The sequence below is a fragment of the Sus scrofa genome, chromosome 16, assembly GCF_054392235.1.
Source record: "Sus scrofa isolate SSC_HxYL_T2T_F1_AM1 chromosome 16, Sscrofa_HxYL_maternal_Yorkshire_Landrace_v2.0, whole genome shotgun sequence".
Taxonomy (NCBI): domain Eukaryota; kingdom Metazoa; phylum Chordata; class Mammalia; order Artiodactyla; family Suidae; genus Sus; species Sus scrofa.
The window spans coordinates 84169667-84192635 of NC_139398.1; the positions used below are offsets into that span (position 1 = coordinate 84169667).

The window sequence follows — 22969 nt, forward strand, 5'->3', positions numbered from 1 at the left end:
AAGCCTCTTCCTGTTTATTTATTTATTTATTTATTTTTGATTGAAGTTCTACTATTTAACCCAAGGCCAAAGTCTCAGGCCAAGTGGACTGCATTTATATTTCAAGGTCACGATAAGAGTTAACTTCAAGTTTTCTCCTCGGCTCATTTTTGTTCTCACAGGATCAGAATTTTGGAAAAATTATTTTATCAAGCCAGCTTTCTCCAACTGCACATGCAAAGAAACCAGTTTTGGAATTTCAAGTGAGTTTCCTCTTAAAGAATTTTCTCCAGAGTCTAAAGAATATTGTGACCAGGTGGTGTGGAATCATTTTCTTTTCTCATTCATAGGTTTATACATCAACCAGTTTGTTTTTTTAATTTTTTCCCAAGGGACTCCCTTTAGAGGAAGCACTTCCCATTTCAGCTCAAGCAATCAGTATGAGATCTAGGAAACCAAATGGCCAAGGCCAAACCAAATCAAAACCCTCACAGCTGGAAGTCACAAATAACCAAATGGCAGAGAGACCTTCTCTTTCGGCCCCAAATGGCAGAAGAACAGCCTTAAATGGAAGAGAGACTGCCCCAAATGGCAGAAGGGCTGCCCGAAACATGGCTTTAGATCTTTGCCCAGAAGGTGCCCCTTCAGAGCCCAGGGCTCCCCAAATGAAACTTCCCTTGGTAGGGCGAGTTCCCCATATTGGAACTGAAATTCCCCAAATGGAATTTTCCCCCTTCAGGGAAAATCCCCAAAGTGGACAAGATCAAAGGGCCATGGTGCGCACTCCGGGGCTAACTCACCCTCTTCGGTGGCTGGCGGGGCTGGGTTGTGACTCTCCAAACACCCTCTTCCTGGTCCTCCAGAGTTGTCTCCTCAGAGTGGAAGTCTGGCCAGAGTGGACAAGATGAAAGTGTCCCCAGCACAAAAGGAGTCTTCGCAGCTGCTAGGGCAGCCTTCCCTGTGCTCTGCCTCGGCTTTGGAGTTCCACAACCAAGAGAGGAGGCCGGGTGAGACCAGGGCACGGCCCTGCAGCAGGGGATGCCTGGCCTGGAGTGTTTTCCTTAAGACGTGTCGCAGTACTGAAAACAGAGGAAGAGCCTGGCCTGCTTATGATCTGTGTTTCCACTGTGAATAAGAGAGGGCAACTCTGCACCCAGGGAATATTTCTTCTGGAAGGAGCCTCCTACAGAAGCTCAAGCAGGCATGATTTCTTTCTCAGGTTTCAATTCCTAGTGCAGGCATGTTCTTGCTGTTTGCGCCCCTCAATGCCAATAACTCAGTAATACTAAAAGCTGCGAACTTGCTCATTACTAGAGAAATCGGAAACCATTTCGAGTCTGTTCCCAAATCAGTTTATTCAGCAGTGTTCTTCTATGAAGGGAAGTGTTATACCCGGTCTGAGATATCTGGAGTGATTCATAAAATCTGGCGGCCTGCTCGCTTTGGGACCTGGCTTGGGATAGGGAGCTTAACTCAGAATGCTCTCCATTTGAAAAGTTCACCTTACACAAAGCATAATAAAACTTGTTAGTTTGTTAAGAGAGGTGGCAAAACTTTTTAGTGAGAACCAAGCACGCTTATGCAGTGTCTTCCTTTGGTGAGTGAAACAGAGGTTTGAATAAGGAAGGTTGAAGATTGTTCATTAAGCCATGCTACAGAACTCTAAGATGAACAGCCTAGGCTGCTTGAGATCTGTGTTTCCATTGAGGATAAGAGAGGGAAATCTTGCACCAGAGAATACTTCTGGAAAGAGCTTCCTACTCCAGGCTCAAGCAGCAGGTTTTAATTTATAGTGCAGACATATCCTTCCGGGTTGCTGTCTCGATACAAATACCTGATATTAAGAGCTGAGAACTTTTTCACCTTTATGCAATGAAAACATTCCAAGAGAAACCAGAGACCATTCCGAGCCAGTTCCCAAATCAGTTTTTGTAACAGTGATCCTCCATGAAGGAAAGTGCTGTACCTGGTCTGTTACATCTGGAGTGATTGACAAAAATCGGGAAAGCCTGCCCGCTCTTGTAAATGGCATGTGATATGGAGATAAACTCGGAGTGCTTGGCATTGGAGAAGGTTGCTTTACAGAAAGCATCATCTTGCCAGTTGCTGTCCTCACTGCCAACACCTAACTCATATTCAGAGCTGATGAACTTTTTCACACTTACACAATGAGTACTTTCCAAGAGAAAAGAGAAAATCTTTTGAGTCAGATGCCAAATCAGTTTATCTAACAGTCTTCATGTAGGAATGAAAGTGCTATGTGTGATTTGTGGTATCTGGAGTGACTGGTAAAATCTGGCAGGCCTGCTCACTTTTGTACCTGGCTTGTGAATTGGAGCTAAACTCAGTGTGCTCGCCATCTGAAAGGTTTGCTTTACAGAAAGCCTAACCAAACTGTTAGTTCTTTTAGGTATGTGGCAAACCTTATGCCATGTGTTCTTTGAGTGAACTAGAGCTTTGAATAAGGAAACATGAAGTTCTTTTAAGACATGTCACAATACTGAAAGTGGATGAACAGCCTAACTCGGTTAAGAGCTGTGATTCCACTGTGAATAAGAGAGGGCAATCTTGGGCCCATAGAATCCTTCTTCTGGAAGGATCTTCCTACCCAAATCTCAAGCGAGCAGATTTCCCTTCTCAGGTTTTAATCCATAAGGCAGGCATATTCTTGCTGGTTTCATTCCTCAGTACAAACACCTAACTGTTACTGGGAGCTGAGAAGTGTTTCACCCTTATGCAATGAAAAATTTCCTGAAGAAACAATAGCTCTTTCTAGTCAGCTCTCAGAAAGGTTTTTCTGTGTTCTTCCGTGAATGGAAGTGCTACCCCTGGCATCTGACATCGGGAGTGATTGGTAAAATCGAGCAGCTTTTGTACATGGCATGTGATATGGAGTTAAATTCAGAGTGCCAGGTGTTTGAAAGATTGTATTTACAGAAAGCATGATCAAACCCATTCTTTTAGGAAAGTGGGTGACCTTTTCAGACACAGCGAAGCACCCTCATGCCATGTGTTCTTTGAGTGAGTGCAGTAGAAGTTTGAATAAGGAAGCCTGAGGTTTCTTGTTTAAGACATGAAACAGTACTCAAAGCCATCGAATGGCTTAGCCTGCTTAAGATCCGTGTCTCCACTGTGAATGAGAGAAGGCATACCTGTGGCCAGACAATATCTCCTCAAGAAGGATATCCTACCAAAGCGCAGGTGGGTAGATTTTGTCCCAGATGATAATCTGTAGGGCAGGCATATTTCACTGGCTGCTGTCCTTCCTAACTCTTATTGGGAGCTGAGAAGGTTTTCACCTGAACACAACCAGCACTTTCCTGAAGAAAGCAGAAGCCCATTTGAGTCAGCTCTCAAAATGGTTTTTCTGTGCTCTATGGCAGAAAGTGTGTGATATCTGGTGTGTGGTGTCTGGAGTGATGGGTTAAATCTAGCAGGCATGCTCACATTTGTACATGGCCTGTGATAGGGACTAAATTCAGAGCACTAGGCCTTTGAAAGATTATATTTACAGAAAGCATAACCAAACCTGTTAGTTTTTTAGGAAAGTGGCCATCCTTTTCAGACAAAGCAAAGGACCCTTATGTCACGTGTTCTTTGAGTGAGTGAAAATAGAGGTTTGAATAAGGAAGACTGGGGGGCTCCCTTTGTGGCTCAGTGGTTAACAAATCTGACTAGGAACTATGAGGTTGTGGGTTCGATCCCCGGCTTCGCTCAGTGGATTAAGGATCCGGTGTTGCCGTGAGCTGTGGTGTAGGTAGCAGACACGGCTCGGATCTGGCGTTGCTGTGGCTGTGGTGTAGGCCAGCGGCTACAGCTATGATTAGACCCCTAGCCTGGGAACTTCCATATGCCGCAAGGAGCAGCCCTAGAAAAAAGGCAAAAAAAAAAAAGACAAAAAAAAGGAAGCCTGAAATTCGTTGTTTAAAACATGTCACTATACTCAAAGCAGATGAACAGCCTAGCCTAGTTAAGATCTCCTTTCCCACTGTTGGAGTTCCCGTCGTGGCTCAGTGGTTAACGAATCCAACTAGAAATCATGAGGTTGTGGGTTCAATCCCTGGCCTCGCTCAGTGGGTTAAGGATCCAGTGTTGCTGTGAACTCTGGTGTAGGTCGTAGACGTGGCTCGGATCCTGCATTGCTGTGGCTCTGGTGTAGGCGGGAGGCTCCGGCTCTGGTTAGACCCCTAGCCTGGGAACCTCCATATGCCACAGGAGCAGCCCTAAAAAGACAAAATAAAAAACAAACAAACAAACAAACAAAAGATCTCTTTTCCCACTGTGAATAAGAATGGGCACTCTTTGGCCCAGACAAAACTTTCTCAGGAAGTTGCTTCCTCCCCAAGGCTCAAGAGGACAGGATTTCTTTCTCAGGTTTTAATCTTTAGTGCAGGCATATTCTTGCTGGCTTCTGCATCCGTAAAAATACCTAAAGATATTGCTAGTGGAGAGCTTTTTCACCCTTACACCAAAAATACTTTCCAAGAGAAACTGGTAGCCTTTTTGAGTCAGCTCTCAACACAGGCTTTCTAAGTGTGCTCTTCTATGTCAGGAAGCTATACCTGGTAGGTGATGTCTGAACTGACCCGTCACATGTGGCCGGCACCCTCCCATTTGCACATGGCATGTGATCCTGAGCTAAACTCAGATTTCTTGGTGTTTGACAGGTTAGATTTACAGAATGCCCAATCAAACATGTTAGTTCTCTTAGAAAAGTGGCATCTGATTTAGCCAGCACAAAGCATCATGATTCCTTGTGTTCTTTGAATGCATGGACTAGAGCTTTGAATTATGAAGCACAAAGTTTTTAAAGACGTATCACCATACTTAAAGCAAATGCACAGCCTAGCCTAGTTAAGATCGGTTTTTAAAGCGTGCATGAGACAAAGTGTGCAAAAGGTATTCTTGCTCCCAGACAAAAGGCCCTCAGGAGAGTTCCCATCATGGCTCAGCGGTTACCGAATCCGACTAGGAAGCATGAGGTTGAGGGTTCAATCCCTGGCCTTGCTCAGTGAGTTAAGGACCCAGTGTTGCCGTGAGCTGTGGTGTAGGTTGCAGACGCGGCTCGGATCTCGAGTTGCTGTGGCTCTGGCGTAGGCCGGCAGCTACAGCTCCGATTCGACCCCTAGCCTGGGAACTTCCATATGCCGCAGGAGCGGCCCAAGAAATGGCCCCCCCCCCAAAAAAAAAAAAAAAAAAAGTCCTCAGGAAGGAGATGTTTACCATGGGCTCAAGTCAGGACAACTTCTCTCTCAGGTTTGGAACCGTGGTGCATGCATATTCTAGATGCCCACTCTCCTCGACATTAATACCTACCTGATACTGGGAGCCACTCCTCTCGCAGCCTTATATTACCAATACTATGCAAGAGAAATAAGAGGCTCTTTGGGGTGAACTCCCAGTGCAGTTTTTCTAACAGTGTTCCTCAGTGAAGGAAACTGCTCTACCTGGCGTGTGAGGTACGGATTGGTGAAATCTTCCAGGCATGCTCACGTTCGTACATGGCATGTGATGTTGAGCTAAACTCAGAGTGCTGGGCATTTTTTGGGGGGTGGTTATTTCTTTTTTTTTTATTACTCAAATGAATTTATCACATCTGTAGTTGTATAATGATCATAACAATCTGATTTCACAGGATTTCCATCCCACAGCCCAGGCACATCCCCCCACCCCCCAAACTGCCTCCTCCGGAGACCATAAGTTTTTCAATGTCTGTGAGTCAGCATCTGTTCTGCAAAGAAGTTCCGTCTGTCCTTTTTTCAGATTCCACATGTCAGTGAAAGCATTTGATGTTGGTGTCTCATTGTATGGCTGACTTCACTTAGCATGATAGTTTCTAGGTCTATCCATGTTGCTAAAAATGCTGGTATTTCGTTCTTTTTGATGGCCGAGTAATATTCCATTGTGTATATGTACCTCATCTTCTTGATCCATTCCTCTGTCGATGGACATTTAGGTTGTTTCCATGTTTTGGCTATTGCAGATAGTGCTGCAATGAACATCGGAGTACATGTGTCTTTGCGAGTTGTGGTTTTCTCTGGATAGGTGCCCAGGAGTGGGATTGCTGGAGCAAATGGTAGTTCTATGTTTAGCTTTCTGAGGAATCTCCATACTGCTTTCCACAGTGGTTGTACCAATTTACAATCCCACCAACAGTGTACTAGAGTTCCTTTTTCTCCACACCCTCTCCAGCACTTATTGTTTGTAGACTTTTGGATGATGGCATTCTGGCAGGTGTAAGGTGGTACCTCAGAGTGGTTTTGATTTGCATCTCTCTAATAATGAGTGACGCTGAACATCTTGTCATGTGTTTCTCGGCCACCTGCATGTCTTCTTTGGAGAATTGTGTGTTTAGATCATCTGCCTATTTTTTGATGGGGTTGTTTGTTTTCTTGGTGTGGAGCTGCAGAAGGTGTTTGTGTATTTTGGAGATTAATCCCTTGTCAGTCGATTCACTTGCAAAGATTTTCTCCCATTCTGTGGGTTGTCCTTTTGTGTTGTTTACGGTTTCCTTTGCTGTGCAGAAACTTTGAAGTTTGAGTAGGTCCCATTTATTTATTTTTGTTTTTGTTGTCAGTACTCTGAGAGGTGGATCTGAGAAGATGTTGCTGTGGTTTATGTCAGAGAGTGTTTGGCCTATGTTTTCCTCTAAGAGTTGTATAGTGTCTGGTCTTATATCTAGGTCTTTAATCCATTTTGAGTTTATTTTTGTGTGTGGTGTTGGGGAGTGTTGTAATTTCATTCTTTTCCATGTGGCTGTCCAGTTTTCCCAGCACCACTTATTGAACAAGCTGTCCTTTCTCCATTGTATATTCTTGCCTCCTCTGTCATAGATTAGTTGGCTGTAGGTGCATGGGTTGAATTCTGGGCTTTCTATCCTGTTCCACTGATCTATATTTCTGTCTTTGTGCCAGTACCATGCGGTTTTGATGACTGTTGCATTGTAGTATAGTCTGAAGTCCAGGAGCCTGATTCCTCCAGCTCCATTTTTCTTTTTCAGGATGTCTTTGGCTGTTCTGGGTCTTTTGAGCTTCAAAATAAACTTTAAAATATTTTGTTCGAGTTCTGTGAAAAATGTCCTTGGTAATTGACAGGGATTGCATTGAATCTGTAGATTGCCTTAGGTAGTATAGTCATTTTGATAATACGAACTCTTCCAATCCACGAGCATGGTATATCTTTCCATCTATTTGTGTCATCTTTGATTTCTTTCATCAGTGGCTTGTAGTTTTCAGAGTATAGGTCTTTTGTCTCTTTAGGTAGGTTTACTCCTAGGTATTTTATTCTTTTGGATGAGATGGTAAACGGGATTGCTTCCCTAATTTCTTTTTCTGCTCTTTCATTGTTAGTGTATAGAAATGCTATTGATTTCTGTGTATTGATTTTGTACCCTGCAACAGAGCTCTAACAGTTTTCTGGTAGAGTCTTTAGGGTTCTCTAGGTATAGTATCATGTCATCTGCAAATAGGGATAGTTTTACTTCTTCCTTTCCAATTTGACTCCTTTTATTTCTTTTACTTCTCTGATTGCTGTGGCTAGGACTTCCAAAACTATGTTGAAGAGTAGTGGCAAGAGAGGACATCCTTGTCTTGTTCCTGACCTCAGCAGGAATTCTTTCAGCAGCTTTTCACCATTGAGAATGATGTTCACAGTGGATTTGTCATATATGGCCTTTATCATGTTGAGGTAGGTTCCTGCTATACCCACTTACTGAAGGGTTTTTATCAGAAATGGGCATTGGATTTTGTCAAAGGCTTTTTCCGCATCTATTGAGAGGATCTTATGGTTTTTATTCTTCAGTTTGTTAATGTGGTGTATCACACTGATGGATTTGCGGATATTGAAGAACCCTTGCATCCCTGGGATAAATCCCATTTGATCATGATGTATAATCCTTTTAATGTATTGTTGGATGCGGTTTGCTAGTATTTTGTTGAGGATTTTTGCATCGATGTTCATCAGTGAAATTGGCCTGTAGTTGTCTTCTTTTGTGGAATCTTTGTCTGGTTTTGGTACCAGGGTGATGGTGGCCTCATCGAATGAGTTTGGGAGTATCCCTTCCTCTGTAATTTTTGGAAATAGTTTCAGAAGGAGAGGTGTTAGCTCTTCTCTAAATGTTTGATAGAATTTGCCTGTGAAGCCATCTGGTCCTGGACTTTTGTTTGTTGGAAGTTTTTTAATCACAGTTTCAATTTCAGTTCTTGTGATGGGTCCATTCATCTTTTCTATTTCATCTTGGTTTAGTCTAGGAAGATTGTACTTTTCTAAGAATTTGTCCATTTCTTCTAGGTTTTCCGTTTTATTGGCATATAGTTGCATATGGTAGTCTCTTATGATCCTTTGTATTTCTGTGATGTCCATTGTTACTTCTCCTTTTTCATTTCTAATTTTATTGATTTGAGTCCTCTCTTTTGCTTGATATGTCCGGCTAAGGGTTTATCAATTTTGTTGATCTTTTCAAAGAACCAGCTTTTTGTTTCTTTGATCTTTTCTATGGTTTTCTTTGTTTCTATTTCATTGATTTCTGCTCTGATCTTTATGATTTCTTTCCTTCTACTAACTTTAGATCTTGTCTGTTCTTCTCTCTCAAGCTGCTTTAGAAGTAAAGTTAGCTTGTTTATTTGAGCTTTTTCTTGTGTCCTGAGGTGGGCTTGTATTGCTATAAACTTTCCTCTTAGAATGGCTTTTGCTGCATCCCATAGGTTTTGGAGTGTCGTATCTTCGTTGTTATTTGCTGCCAGGTATTTTTTAATTTCCTCTTTGATTTCTTCAGTGATCCATTGGTTGTTTAGTAGCATGTTGTTTAGTCTCCACATGTTTGTGTTTTTTGCAGTTTTTTCTTGTTGATTTCCAGTCATATAGCATTGTGGTCGGAAAAGATGCTTGATATGATTTCAATTTTCTTAGAGTTACCAAGATTGGATTTGTAGCCCAGGATATGATCAGTCTTAGAGAATGTTCCATGTGCACTGAGAAGGATGTGTATTCTGTTGCTTTTGGATGAAATGTCCTATAAATATCTATTAAGTCTATATGGTTTAATGCATCATTCAGGGCCTGTGTTTCCTTATTGATTTTCTGTCTGGTTGATCTGTCCATTGCTGTAAGTGGAGTGTTAAAGTCCCCCACTATGATTGTGTTATTGTCGATTTCTCCTTTTAAGGTTGTTAGCAGTTGCTTTATACGTGGTGGTGAACCTGTGTTGAGTGCGTAGATATTTAAAATTGTTACATCATCTTCTTGGATTGATCCTTTGATCATTATGTAATGTCCTTCTTTGTCCCTGAAAATATTCTTCATTTTAAAGTCTATTTTGTCTGATATGAGTATTGCTACTCCAGCTTTCTTTTGATCCCCATTTGCATGAAATATTTTCTTCCATCCTCTCACTTTCAATTTGTATGTGTCCCTAGAAGTGAAGTGGATCTCTTGAAGACAGCATATATATGGGTCTTGTTTTTGTATCCATTCAGCCAGTCTATGTCTTTTGGTTGGGGCATTTAGTCCATTCACATTTAAGGTACTTATTGATATGTATGTTCTTATTGCCATTTTATTAATTACTTTGGATTTGTTTTTGCTGCTTTTTTCTTTCCTTCTTCTCTTGTTCTTTTCTGCCTAGAGAAGTTCCTTTAGTATTTGTTGTAAGGCTGGTTTAGTATTGCTGAATTCTCTTAGCTTTTGCTTATCTGTGAAGGTTTTGATTTCTCCTTCAAATCTGAAGGAGAGCCTTGCTGGGTAGAGTAATCTTGGTTGGAGGTTTTTTCCTTTCATCGTGTTGAGTATATCATGCCACTCCCTTCTGGCCTGCAGAGTTTCTGTTAAAAAATCTTCCGATAACCTTATTGGGGTTCCCTTGTATGTTATTTGTTTCTTTTCCCCAGCTGCTTTCAAGATTTTCTCCTTGTCTTTAATTTTAGTCAGTTTGATTAATATGTGTCTTGGGGTGATCCTCCTTGGGTTTATTTTATATAGTGCTCATTGTGCTTCCTGGATTTGAGTTAGTGATTCCTTTCCCATGTTAGGGAAGTTTTCAGCTATTATCTCTTGGAATATTTTTTCTGTCTCCTTCTCTCTCTCTTCTCCTTCTGGCACCCCTATAATGCGGATGTTGGTGCATTTAACATTGTCCCAGAGTTCTCTGAGATTCTCTTCATTTGTTTTCAATCTTTTTTCTCTTTTCTATTCTGCATCCATAATTTCCACTAATCTGTCCTCCACCTCCCTTATTCGTTCTTCTGACTCCTGTATTCTGCTGTTAGCTGCTTCTAGTGACTTTTTTATTTCAGTGATTGTATTTTGCATCTCTTCTTGTTTAAGTTTTATACCTTGTATCTCTTTGGTCAGTGTTTCCTGTAAGTTATCCATCTTTGCCTCCAGTTTATTTGCAATGTCTTGCATCATCTTCAGCATCAACAATCTAAAGTCTTTTTCCTGGAGGCTGAGAATCTCCTCCTCGCTTAGCTGTTTTTCTGGGGTTTTTCCTTTCTCCCTCATCTGAGTTATAGTCCTCTGTCTTTTCATTTTTAGAGGTTTTTGGTGTGGTGACCTTTTTGCAGATAATAGAGTTGTAGCCTCTCTTACTTCTGATGTCTGCCCCCTCTGTGGCTGAAGTTGGCATGGGGGGCTTGCTGTAGGCTTCCTGATAGGAGGGGATGATACCTGCCACCTGGTAGGTGGAGCCAATTCTAATCCCTCTGGTGGGTGGGGCTTAGTCTCTGGATGGGATTAGAGGCAGCTGTGTGCCTGAGGGGTCTTTAGGTAGCCTGTTTACTGAGGGGCAGGGCTGTGATCCTACCTGGGTTGTTTGCCCTGGGGCTTCTCAGCAGCTGACTGAATGACAGGTGGGGCCAGATTTTCCCAAAATGGCCACCTCTAGAGAAAGGCACTTTGGCTGCTGAATATTCCCCAGAGCTTTGCCTTCAATGTCCTTCCCTCACAACAAGCCACATTCACCCCTGTTTTCCCAGGATGTTCTCCAAGAACTGCGGTCAGGTTTGACTCAGGTTTCCATGGAGACTTTGCTTTGCCCTGGGACCCAGTGCATGTGAAAATCTGTGTGCGCCTTTTAAGAATGGCATCTCTGTTTCCCCCAGTCCCGTGGAGCTCCTGCACATAAGCCCCACTGGCCTTCAATGCCAGATGCTCTGGGGCTCTTTCTCCCCATGCCAGATCCCCACACATGAGAGTTTGATGTGTGGCTCAGAACTCTCACTCCTGTAGGTGAGTCTCTGTGAACCAGTTAGTTTCCAGTCTGTGGAGCTTCCCACCCAGGAGGTATGGGGTTGTTTATATCGCAAAATCACCCCTCCTACCTCTTGATGTGGCCTCCTCTTTTTCTTCTGGAGTAGGATATCTTTTTCAAGGTTTCCGGTCCATTTTGGTGAAGAGTGCTCAGTCTTTAGCTGTGAATTTTGTTGTTTTTAGGAGAGCAGTTGAGCTCCAGTCCTTCTATTCTGCCATCTTAATCCTGTCTCCAGAGTGCTGGGCATTTAAAAGGTTAGCTTTACAGAATTGATAATCAAACATGTTAGTTCTCTTAGTAAAGGGGCATCCGTTTTTAGCCAGAGCAAAGGCTCATCATGCCTTGTGTTCTCTGAGTGCATGGAATAGAGCTTTGAATTAGGAAGCATGAAGTTCTTTGTTTAAGACATATCACAACACTTAAAGCAGATGAACAGCCTAGTTAAGATCTTTGTTTCCGCTGTAATAAGAGAGTGAATGAAAAAGGCACCCTTGTACCCAGACAATACATCCTCTAGAAGGAGCTTCCTACCCCAGACTCAACCGGAGTATGAACTTCTTCCTCAGTGTTTGAACCCTGGCGTAGGCATATTCTTGCTGTCTGCTGTCCTCAGTACCAGTATCTAACAGATTGGGAGGCAGGACCCATTTCACTGGTATACAAAGAGGAAATCCTATGAGTAACCAGAAGTGCTTTTGAATTAGTTCCCAGCACAGTTTTTTAGTTGATATTTATTTTCTAAAGAAACTTGATAGCATTTTCCTTCTTTTTCAATGTATAAGCACCAAAAGCAGCAAGCAACTTCTGTTCTTGAGATATCCTTTTTTTCTTTCCTTTTCTTTTCTTTTTTTTTTTTTTTTTGAGATGGGCCAAATCTGCAAGGAGATATTACTGCTTATTCCTTGGTGATTCTGTGGGTCTCCTTTGAGGAGGTCATGTGCTATATGTGTGGGGGCGTGGGGGCCCACAAAGGGGAAGGAATCACCTGGAGCTATGAGATCTTGCACCTCCACAGTGCCTCCTTGCTGGTCCTGAAGCTTACACACCTCAGTAAGATCTAGCTTGTGAATGGCAACAATGCAGAGCCAAACTCAAGTAAAAATCTTCTGCAAAACTTGTTGGAATAGGCAGGTTCCTTAGATAACACTCCAAAGAGGCAATTTGGATTTTCATTAAAGATGAAAACTCACTACTATTTCTGAGCTGCTTACAACCTGCCAGCCTCAGCACTAGGCACATAACATGGGACATTTTGCAATGGTACAACCACCTGCTAAAAGTCAGATTCAAGTCTATTTGGCTCTAAAATGTCTCTCTCCTTTATTGATGATCAATCTATGCCAGGAATGAATTTTTGGATCTGCTACAGAAAATAAGACATTGTAGCACTCTCAAAAAGCTTTCTAGACTACCAGTAATCCTCAGAAGAGCTTGTGGGGAGAAAAATAATTCTAAATTCATACTCTCTTCTTAATAGTCTGTTACAGCCCATGTTGGGCACATAAACTATTGGCAAAAGTGCTCAGCAGTTGGGGCCAAGGCCATCTGTCCTCTGGCTTCTCTGAACAACTCAACAAGGTGTCCCTATGGTGCAGACATAAGGAAAACTAGCAAAGAGTTGTGGGAAATGATCTGGTTGTTTCCTCCCTTACAGAGTGTTAGCAAAGTTTCATTCCCAAATCTAAGGAAGCAGAATGTAAATCTCTAGAAACAAAGTGAGATGAAGCCAAAGTGTTGTTTATACCAACATGAACTCACATCAACTCTTTCCAAACATGCAGCTGTGTTAAACTTCCTTTCATGGGAATAATGAAGTTTGAGACAAAGACGTTTCTTCTTCAGATGTAAGAAAGCATTTCAGTTCCCTGATCTTTCTTTCTTTACTTTTTTTTTTTGTGGTTTTTTTAGGGCTGCACCCATGGCACATGGAAGTTCTCAGGCTAGGGGTGGAATCAGAGCTGTAGCTGCCGGCCTGCACCATAACCAGAGCAACATCCCAAGCTGTGCTTAGACCTACACCACAGCTTATGGCAATGCTGCATCCTTAACCCACTGAACGAGGCCAGGGATTAAACCTGCATCCTCATGGATCCTAGTTGGGTTCATTAACCAATGAGCCATGAAGGGAACTCGTGACATTTTCTCTTTCTTTCCTTCTTTATTTCTTCCTTTCTTTCCTTTCTCTCTCTTCTTTGAACTGGTTTTCTATTTTATATCCTTTCTATAGGTGTAGTTACTTCTACTCAGTCAGATCTGGGAGTTATGAGAAGCTTGTGAATTGCCCGATGGAATCCTGTTTGCAGTAGGAGAGAGGGAAAGAGGACATGACCCCCTGAGTTTTGTTTCTGACCACACTGAGAAAACATGTTCTTGGATCTTTCCCAAGAACCACATCCTCCAATTTCAGATCTCAGAAAATGATTTCCAAAGAATAGAGTCGTTCAGTGAAGCGATCCAAGAAAAATACATCTATGAATGTTGGGGAAAGACATCAGGGAGAAAAAGGCAAAAGCACTGACAGAGAACCCCAAAACTAGATAAGAAAAACACTGATGGCAACATTAGGTGCCAAGTAAAAAGTACCCACACTGGTACCTAATGTACAGGCAGTTTGAAGTCAATGCAAAACAAAGATGACGTAGACACCTCAGTGTGACTCTCAGATCCTTCAACACTGAGTTTTCAGCTCATTGTCCACCTCTGCTTCTCCCCTCTACTCCCCTGACATTCCAACTGGACTCTTACTGCTGTGGATGTCTCCATGCCTTCCTGGCATGGCAGAGGCTTCAAGGGCCCTCTGCTGCTTTAGCAGCTCCTGACTTGTGATTCCTGAAGTGTGTATGTCTGTTCCAATGCAACGAGGCCCTCCCAAACACTAGGGAGTCTCATATTAACCTCTCCAGGACTCCTTTGAGACCCCTCTCATGACACTTGGTGTAAAAAGGCTTGTGCGCCCACCCCTTGTGAGCTCAGAGCACAGCTTCAGTCAAAGAAATCCTCTTCACAAAGACCTTCCCTCTCTCTCCAGTGTGTTGGACCATCTACCCAGCCCTTAGTTAACCTACTTTGGAACTTTGGCATTGTCTTCTGGCAAATTCCAGTGACGTTTCACATGTATTTTATCTTGGTGCCACTTTCAAAACCTCTGATTTCATATCCTGTCATATATCATCCAGCATTTCCTAATTCATGAGAGGACAATTCGGTGGCTGTCTAAATACCTTACGTCCAACATTTTTACAATCTTTTTTCGTGACTAGGATGTAGCCACAACTGGAATTTTTTACCTTTCCACTTTATGCTTTTTGCTCTGTAGAATTTACGTAGCTGAGTGTGGGTTTATTTGTGATATTGGAATGTAATGCACAAGTCCTTGGAGTCAAGACATTGTGAGCAGGCAGATCCACCAGGCGATTTATCCAGTACACTGTCTTTTATGTAAGACCTAAAGTACCCACAGCAAACACATTAAGGTTATTCGTTGAGAGCTATGAAGAAAACAGTCTGCTTTTCTTGAAGAAAGGCCGCAGTGGTATAGTACGAAATGTTTATCGGCGTAATAACAGGTGTGGACTAAAGCAAGATAGACTAAGGACTGTGAAACCATGAGAAGGCTAACCATATTAACCCTTTGCCAGGTGTTTACTTCGTGAAATGTTTTGAGATGTCACATTGCCTAAGTACATGGTTTCTGTGGATATTGGATAGACTGTTCGAGTCTACAGGCCAGGTTGGTATTTGTTGTAGCTCCATTTATTCAGGGAACCCACAGCTAATAAAAGAGCACCCTGTTACTCTGAGGAGTATAAACAGAGGGTGGTAAATAGATTGAGGTGTTCCCGTAGTGACTCAGTGGTTAACATACCTGACTAGGAACCATGAGGTTGTGGATTCGATTCCTGGCCTTGCTCAGTGGGTTAAGGATCCGGCGCTGCCGTGAGCTGTGGTGTAGGTTGCAGATGCGGCTCAGATCCCGAGTTGCTGTGGCTCTGGCGTAGGCTGGCAGCTACAGCTCTGATTAGACCCCTAGCCTGGGAACCTCCACATGCTGCTGGAGCGGCCCTAGAAAAGGCAAAAAGACCAAAAAAAAAAAAAAAAAAAAAAATCTTAACTGCTCCCTAAGAGGCAGGGAGCCTGCGTTCTAAGGGCTCCTGGCCAGGCTGTTGGTCAGTAAAACTCGCTTGAAGTCTCGGTGCTCCAGCCTCCTGCCTCTTCTCTCATTTCCACTCTGACTCAACACGAAGACTTTTTAAAGCACCTCTGCGCTCGCACACTGTCTCCAGGCTGTGTGGTCTTTACCAGGCAGTGGTGCCTCCTCCAGAGCGCTAGCTAAATCCAGATGACTCTTCACCTGCGATGTACTTGAGGATAACACATTGGAGGCAGCTGGCCACCAAACTAATTTCTAGCCTTGTGGTTCTAAGAAAGGGGCTCTGCCAAAGAAATTCTGACGGCGGGAACTCAGGGCAGCCATGTTGTACCTTTTTGTTGGTGTGTTTGTGTTTTGGCTGCTCTGCTGCATATGTAGTTCCCGGGCAGGGGAGAAGATCTAAGCCACAGTTGCAGCTGGGCTGGGCGGGGGATGGAACCTACATCGGCACGCTCCAGAGACACTGCCCTTCCCATTGTGCCATGGCGATAACTCCCATCATGTATTGTTCATCATGACAAGTAGCTGAAATGGGATTTGAGAGGAGTCAGAGATGGCACTGAGACTCCCAGCCTGAAGGTCCTGCTGCCATTGAAGGGAAAAACTGTAGTTCAGGAGTTCCCGTCGTGGCGCAGTGGTTAACGAATCCGACTAGGAACCATGAGGTTGCGGGTTCGATCCCTGCCCTTGCTCAGTGGGTCAAGGTTCCGGCGTTGCTGTGAGCTGTGGTGTAGGTCACAGATGAGGCTCGGATCCTGCGTTGCTGTGGCTCTGGCGTAGGCCGGTGGCTACGGTTCCGATTCGACCCCTAGCCTGGGAACCTCCATATGCCGCAGGAGTGGCCTAAGAAATGGCAAAAAGACAAAAACAAACAAACAAAAAAAAAAAACCCAAAAAACTGTAGTTCAACAGAAATGCTGGTTTGCAGGCAAACATTATTTGTTTGTTTTCGTCTTTTTAGGACCCCACCTGCAGCATATGGAGGTTCCCAGGCTAGAACTGTAGCTACTGGCCTATGCCTCAGGCACAGCAACTAGGGACTGAGCCACGTGTGCGACCCTACACCACAGCTCACGGCAATGCCAGATCCTTAACCCACTGATCGAGGCCAGGGATCGAACCTGAGTCCTCATGAATGCTAGTCGGTTTCATTAACCTTTGAGCCTCTGAGCCTAGTTACTATTTCAAAATGTTATAATGTCACAACTGTAACCAGGTTTCCTTGTTGGTTTGCATGATAATCAGATTTGAAATGTGCCTTTTTAAGTCCTTTGTCATTATATAAAGAGCTAATGGCTTTACTGATGCCTTTACAAAAATGTCACCCATGTCACTCTTTCCACACCAGACACACATACCACAGTCCATCCAGACTTCCACAAAGGAGGAAAAACACGACAGCCTGTCAGCGCTGTCCTAGGGTGTGAGCTTGGGTTCCCATCACCCACCTACATGCTCCTGCCCAGGGAAGGGACCCGCCCCGTGTCTCCCCTGCCATGAAGAAGAAGGGAGGGGCACCTCCCAGGGAGTGATCACGGAGGCGGTCAGGCCTGGATGGATCTGCCAGAGGCCACCGTGTGTTACCTTAGGGGGCCTCCTGGCAAATGAGCAGAAACGTCAGAAGTGAGGCTGGAGCCAACCTCTGTGGCCTCTGTAAAGGCTCTCACCCAGGATTTCCCCAAGTCAGAGCCCTGTGAGTTGTGATACAGCAGAATGTCTATCACTATCAAGTGTCTCTGGCCAAGTGAGCTGGGTACGGGTCTGTCTCTAGCATGTGTGTGCCTGGTGACAGGGGTTCCAGGTTCCGAGGGGGTCTGTTGTCACAGAAGCAACTTCCCTTCTTGGGAGCCCCTTCCCCAAGTCCCCTCCTTGGACAACCCCTATCCCACGGCCCTCTGGGCTGCTGGCAGCTCTTAGCCAACACTGTCCTTGCAGAGTTTCCTGGGGAGGTCTGGGGGCAGCCAGGGCCCCGGCTTTGAGGTGACAGAATTGAGTTCAGACTCAGCGCCTCATTTTTATATTCCTTGATCCTGAATAGGCCATAATGGCCTCTTGGGGCCAGTGTGTCTCCTGCCTGCACCAAGGGGATTATTCTAGCATTCACTTTCTAGGATGTCCTCAGGAAAACGTGGGCTAAAACCTATAAAATTAGAGGAGTGGAGGAGGCAAAGCCTCCCACCTCTTTTTCTGCCACGTGGCACTTCTTCTGTGCCTCCCCCTCTTCTGATGCTCCCCCATCATCCTGCTATCCAAACATCGTATGTGTTTACATTTCCTAGGGCTTTGGTGCTTCCATTCTGGATGCTTAGAAGAAAAGGGTCTAACATAGGGAAAGAGCGGGAGGAGCTTCCAAGATCTTAGAGTTTCCAGTGTCCAAGGCAGACCCTAAGGGAGGGGTTCAAGCCTTGGCCTAGAAGGTCAGAACACCCTCTTACCTCTGGACTCTTCCTTTCTTGTGCCCTGGGCCAGCTCCTGCTTCTCTGTAGACCTCATTTCCCAAATTAGCCAATGAAGGATGGGATTCAGAACCCCATACGGTTAAGCTTAGCATAAAAATGGCCCTGGCTCCCTCTGCCCTGGGCAGGGTGTGGATGGATAGGGGTACACTCACGGGGCTCCCTTGACCTGACCAAATGTCCATCTCACTCTCAGGCCTTATCCACCTCTGTCCACAGTTAAACACAGCATTTTCCAGACTCCCCTCCCATCCCCACCCCACCTCACCCCCGGAAAGCCCAGGTGCAACAGGGCCACAACCTTGAGAAGAGAAACCTGGGTTCCTACCTGGCGCCGCCTTCCTCATATCTGTAATTCTGGGCAAGGCACTGACCCTCTTGAGGCCTCCCTTCTCTGCTCAGTGGCTCCATGAGCCCGACCGCCTGACTTTGTGGTGTAACTCTACCCTTGGGAATGACCTGGACTAAGTGAATACATAGAAGATGGAAAAGGGACCAAAGTCAGGTTCAAGATGAGTTATAACAAGTCAGGACTTGGCCACTTCCTCACTCTGATGTATAGTCTCCGTTTCGTTCTGTGCTGCAGGTTTTATTCTTGAGATGGGAAATTTCAAGCTCCTGATGAGAGGTTAGGTATCTGGATAGAGGCTGATGCTGAGGCATGGAAGGTGGACTTCGGTGGCATTTGGATGGGGTCTGTGATAAACCTTGTGCTTTTCATCACACAAGAGGCCTAGTGAAACTTGCAACATGCATTTCCCATGAGCCTCTCTTTTCATTACTGAGCCAGGGTATAGAGGTCTGACCAAAAGCAGGTCTGATGAAAGGAACTCGGTTGATGGATACCAAGAAAGCTCGGGGGGAGTTCCCTCAGGGCCGTGGGCTTAAGAGGCTGTCTCTGTCACTGCTGTGGCTGTGGCAAGAGCCGCGTTACCAGACCAACCTGGCCAGGCATCTTCACTCTGTCGCAGGTGGCACCCCAATAAAAGAATCAAAAAATATTTAAAATGAGATCAATTGAAAGGAAGTCAATGTATATATGTGTACATATTTAAATAGTATCAAAGTGAACAGATACAAAATGCAGTAAAACAAAAAAAGCTCTCCTAACATTACACTTGTGGGGGCAGTGGGTTTTAAGTACAAGCCTGGGATAGGAGGGGCTGTGGAATGGATACACTTTCTGGCCAGATAATATCTGCATGCCAATAGTGATCGATAAAAATGAATAGAAAAAAAAAAAGGCGTAAAAGAATGAATAAATTCATAGAGCATAGATAATGCCTTCAGGTAATTGATGTATGTGGAAGTAGCAGAGGCTCCCATGACACAGTGGGTGGGGTGGCAGAGGGTACTCACGGAAGAGCCTAGGCTAAGGTGGGCTGCGTGCCCCAAAAGAGTTAGGGACACAACCGCCGCCCCCTCCCCACTTCCCAGGGCCCTTCATGGGGAGGCCTTAGCAGGGGAGGCAATACAAAGTCAAAGCCCCAGGCCTGCCCAAGTCCTGTGCAGCCCCCAGAGCCCCTGAGGCAGACAGGAGGAAGGCAGGCCTGGGAGATGCTCTCAGGGCCGATGTCCACAAGGCGGCGCCCCAGTCCCTGCCGGACCCAGGGCCAGCTCCAAGGCCAAAGGGCCCAGGCTCAGGTGGGGCTTCTTTCCTGGGCACCTGTGACTCTCTGGCCCAAGAGGCCTCACGGCAGCCAGAGGACACAGGTGTGTGCCTTCAGCACTGCCTGGGGCCGTGCAGCCTGGTGGGGGGTCCCGGTGGGAAGACAGCTTGACAGATTCCGTGGGGTCCGACGGCCTCTTTTGTTCCTCGGGAGGCAGGCGTCAGGACCCAGACACCATCGCTCGTGACCAGGGAGCTGGCCGTTGCCTCCTCTGTTGAGAGATCATGTTCCCCGCTGTACTGGACTGACCGTGCTCTCTGCCAAGGCTCCTGGACAGAAGAACGGCCCAGGCTTCCCTAGAGATAGATCCACATCCTCTTGGTCCCAGGAGCCTCCAGCAGGGTCCACACAAGGGGCTCGATCGAATTCCCGGTGTGCTCAAGAACTGGAGCTCGTGACGCCCCCACTCCCAGGCCTTCCCACGCCCTCCCCGTCCTCGTGGGCAACCCCCAGTCTCTCCTTCCCATCCGAGTGGGTCTCTTCTGTGGATGGGTCCATGTATGCCGTCGGGTCGACGCCTGCTGGAAGGGATCTCCTCACCTTCGTTGTCTTTCTGTCTGACTCCTTTCCCTTCGTGTGAGCCGGTCCGGTCCCACCCGTGTTGCTGCCAGTGGCATCATTTGGTTCTTTCTGAGGGCTGAGGAGGGGTCCATTCTGCGTGGGGAGCCCCTCTTCGGCCTCCGTTCATCTGTCGATGGACATGTCGGTTGTTTGCCTGTCCTGGCTCTTGGGGTGAGTGCTGCAGTGCACACAGCCCGGTGCATGGAAGGTTTGCAAGGCAAGGTCTGGGCAGACAGATGCCCAAGAATGTTATTTCCTGTTCATATGGTCATTGTGTATTTCATATTCTGAGGTACAGTATGTTAATACACACGAAAGAGAAAATACAGCAGTAGACAGGAATGCCCAAGCAGTACATTTTTAGATTAGTTCTGGTAAGTGAGATATTTTATAAAGAGATGAGGTTATAGAGAGGTCAGATAAAGAACATCAGGCCTGGCAAACATATGCAAAGGCCCTGAGATTTTACCTACTTGGGTATAGGATAGCCTTCCTGGAGCACAGAGAACACAGAGAGTGATGCGGCAGAGTGCGTGAACTTATGCCAAGTTGTTTGTTCGCATTCATCTTCTTAGTGAATCAGAAATAAAAATCATGAGACAAAAGTGAGAAAGGAGAAGGTGGTACCTCGACGCAAGAGAACACATGCAATCATCTGTTAGAATGTATGAACATGCTACTTTTTAAAACTGAGCTGTAGTTAAACATGCAATAATTTGCACACATTTAGCCTGTACAGAGCAGTAATTTTTGACATGTGTATACACGTCAAACCAGAACCCCCTCAAGATAGTGAACACATGCACCACATACATGCATCCCCAGACCCGTTTCTTCGTCTGTGGAATGCCTCCAAGTTCCTCCTTGCCAGCCCTTGGTCTTTTCTATAGATTTTTGAAGTTTACTTTGACCTTTTCTAGAATTTTATGTAAATGAAGGCATCCAGTACATTTTTGGTCTACTTTCACTCAGCATAATGATTTTGAGGTTTGTCCGTGTTGCATATACTACAGTGAATTGCTTCTTGTTGCTGAGCAGTATTTCATCGTTATGGGTAATTGCTGATCCATTCAGCTGTTGATGGGCGTGTGGATTCTTCTCAGCTTTGAGTGATTGCAAATCTACTCTGAACACTCATATATAAGTCTTTATATGGCCTTGCACTTGCTTTTCCTTCTGGTAAATAACTAGGAGTTTTAAGTATATATTTTAACCTCTGAAGAATTATTTTCCAAAGAGGTTGTACCATTTCACATTCCCTTCAGCTGCGTATGAAAGTTTCAGTTCTACAACCTCACCATGTGGTATATGGTATTTAATTTTAACTATTCTAATAGATATGTAGTTGATTTCATTGTGGTTTTTACTTGCATTTCCTTCATGGCTAGTTCTGTTGATTACCTCACGTGTTTATTTGCCATCTATATATCCTCTTTAGGAAGTGTGTTAAATATTTTGCCCATTTTTTTTTTTAATGAGCAAATAGGTTTTCTTACTATTGCATTTAGTCTTCCTCAAGTATTCTAAATGCATCTCCTTTATCAGAAATGTTTTGCAACTATTTCCTGCCACTCCATGGCTTGTCTTCTTGCTCCCTAAACAGTATGTAACGAAGAGCAGGTCTTCTTAATTTTGATAAAGCCCAATTCACCAAATTTTCCTTCTATGGATTGTGTTTTGGAGGTTGTAACCAAAGGATGAATATTCTCTCCTGTTGTCTTCTAGAAATTACATAGCTTGGAGTTTTACATTTAGAACTACAGTCCATTTTGAGTTAATTTTTGCAAACACTGAGATACGGATTTTTAATCTTGCACCTGGATGATGTTCAATTTTTCCAGCACCATTTTTTCAGCTTTTACACCTTTGTCCAAAAGCAGCTATCCATGTATGTGTCCATCTATTTCTGGACTCTGTTCTGCTCCACAAGACCAATGGATTTGTGCAGCCAACAGAAGGGATTGATCCATTCAGGCAATGAACGAAGGGGTGAGTGAATGCGGTTCCCAGATGTGATGTTCCTTGTTCTAAAGAAAAGTTACTGAAGGAACATGGAGAAGCAGAAAGACATGGCAGTTACATATGCAAAGGGAGAAATTTCAAATAGAAGGTGAGGGAACAATGTAAACAGGTATAAAAAGGGGTCTCGGCCCAGGTTTCCGACAGTTGAGATGTGGACAGGCTTAGCCCCACATGGGCTGTGGAGAAGCAGACCGCAAGAGGGACAAAGAGGAATTGTGGGTGTGGGGGAGGGTGGGTGCCTATACACACTCAGAAATTACGGGTGTAGCCAGGTCATCATGGACTCTCCCTGGTGGATCCTTTCGCTGGGGTCCTTATGGCAGTTTATTCGTATCTGTAATAGGACCTTTTGCTCATTTTTCTGTTCTTTTCCATTCTAACTGGGCTCCTTGGAGGCCAACCTCATACTTCATTCTACTATAATACTAAGTACAGGGCTGGAAACAAAACAAACATCCCAAAAATGGGGATGGGCTGGAGGGAATGCTACCTCCTCAGACCCTTATTTCACTTGTCAAGTCTATTCTGTTGCAACAAGAATTACTGCAGCCTGCCATTGGTGGCAAGAGAGAAATAGTGGCCACTTCCTGAGATTCACTGTACAATTTCCTTTGCTGTAAAATTTCAGCAGTTTTAAATTTTAATTTAAAAACCTTAAAGGTTTAAAAATGAAAGTTTAATTTTGATCTATGGGTCAAAGCATCATCTCTCCTGCCACCACTGGATTTAAAATAAATATAAAATGCACTTGATTTTTTGAAATTGTTTTTTTAAAAAGTTTTGAACCTGGAAACAAAGAAAGATTAGTAATAAAAGACTCTTCACAAAAGGCACTGAGGAAGGAAAAAAACTACTGCAATCCCTTCCCTTTTCTCTGATAAATATG

The 22969-nt window shown here is 44.4% G+C and overlaps 1 long non-coding RNA gene across 1 annotated transcript; it reads right to left on the reverse strand.

Moving 5' to 3' along the window:
• Window positions 1–13: 13 nt before the first annotated feature.
• On the reverse strand, window positions 14–17154 carry LOC106506567 (uncharacterized). The gene is made up of 4 exons (XR_014831037.1): window positions 16959–17154; window positions 3132–3299; window positions 780–2154; window positions 14–207 (listed from the first exon to the last, which is right to left on the reverse strand). It is a non-coding gene; the product is annotated as an uncharacterized LOC106506567 (long non-coding RNA).
• Window positions 17155–22969: the final 5815 nt, after the last annotated feature.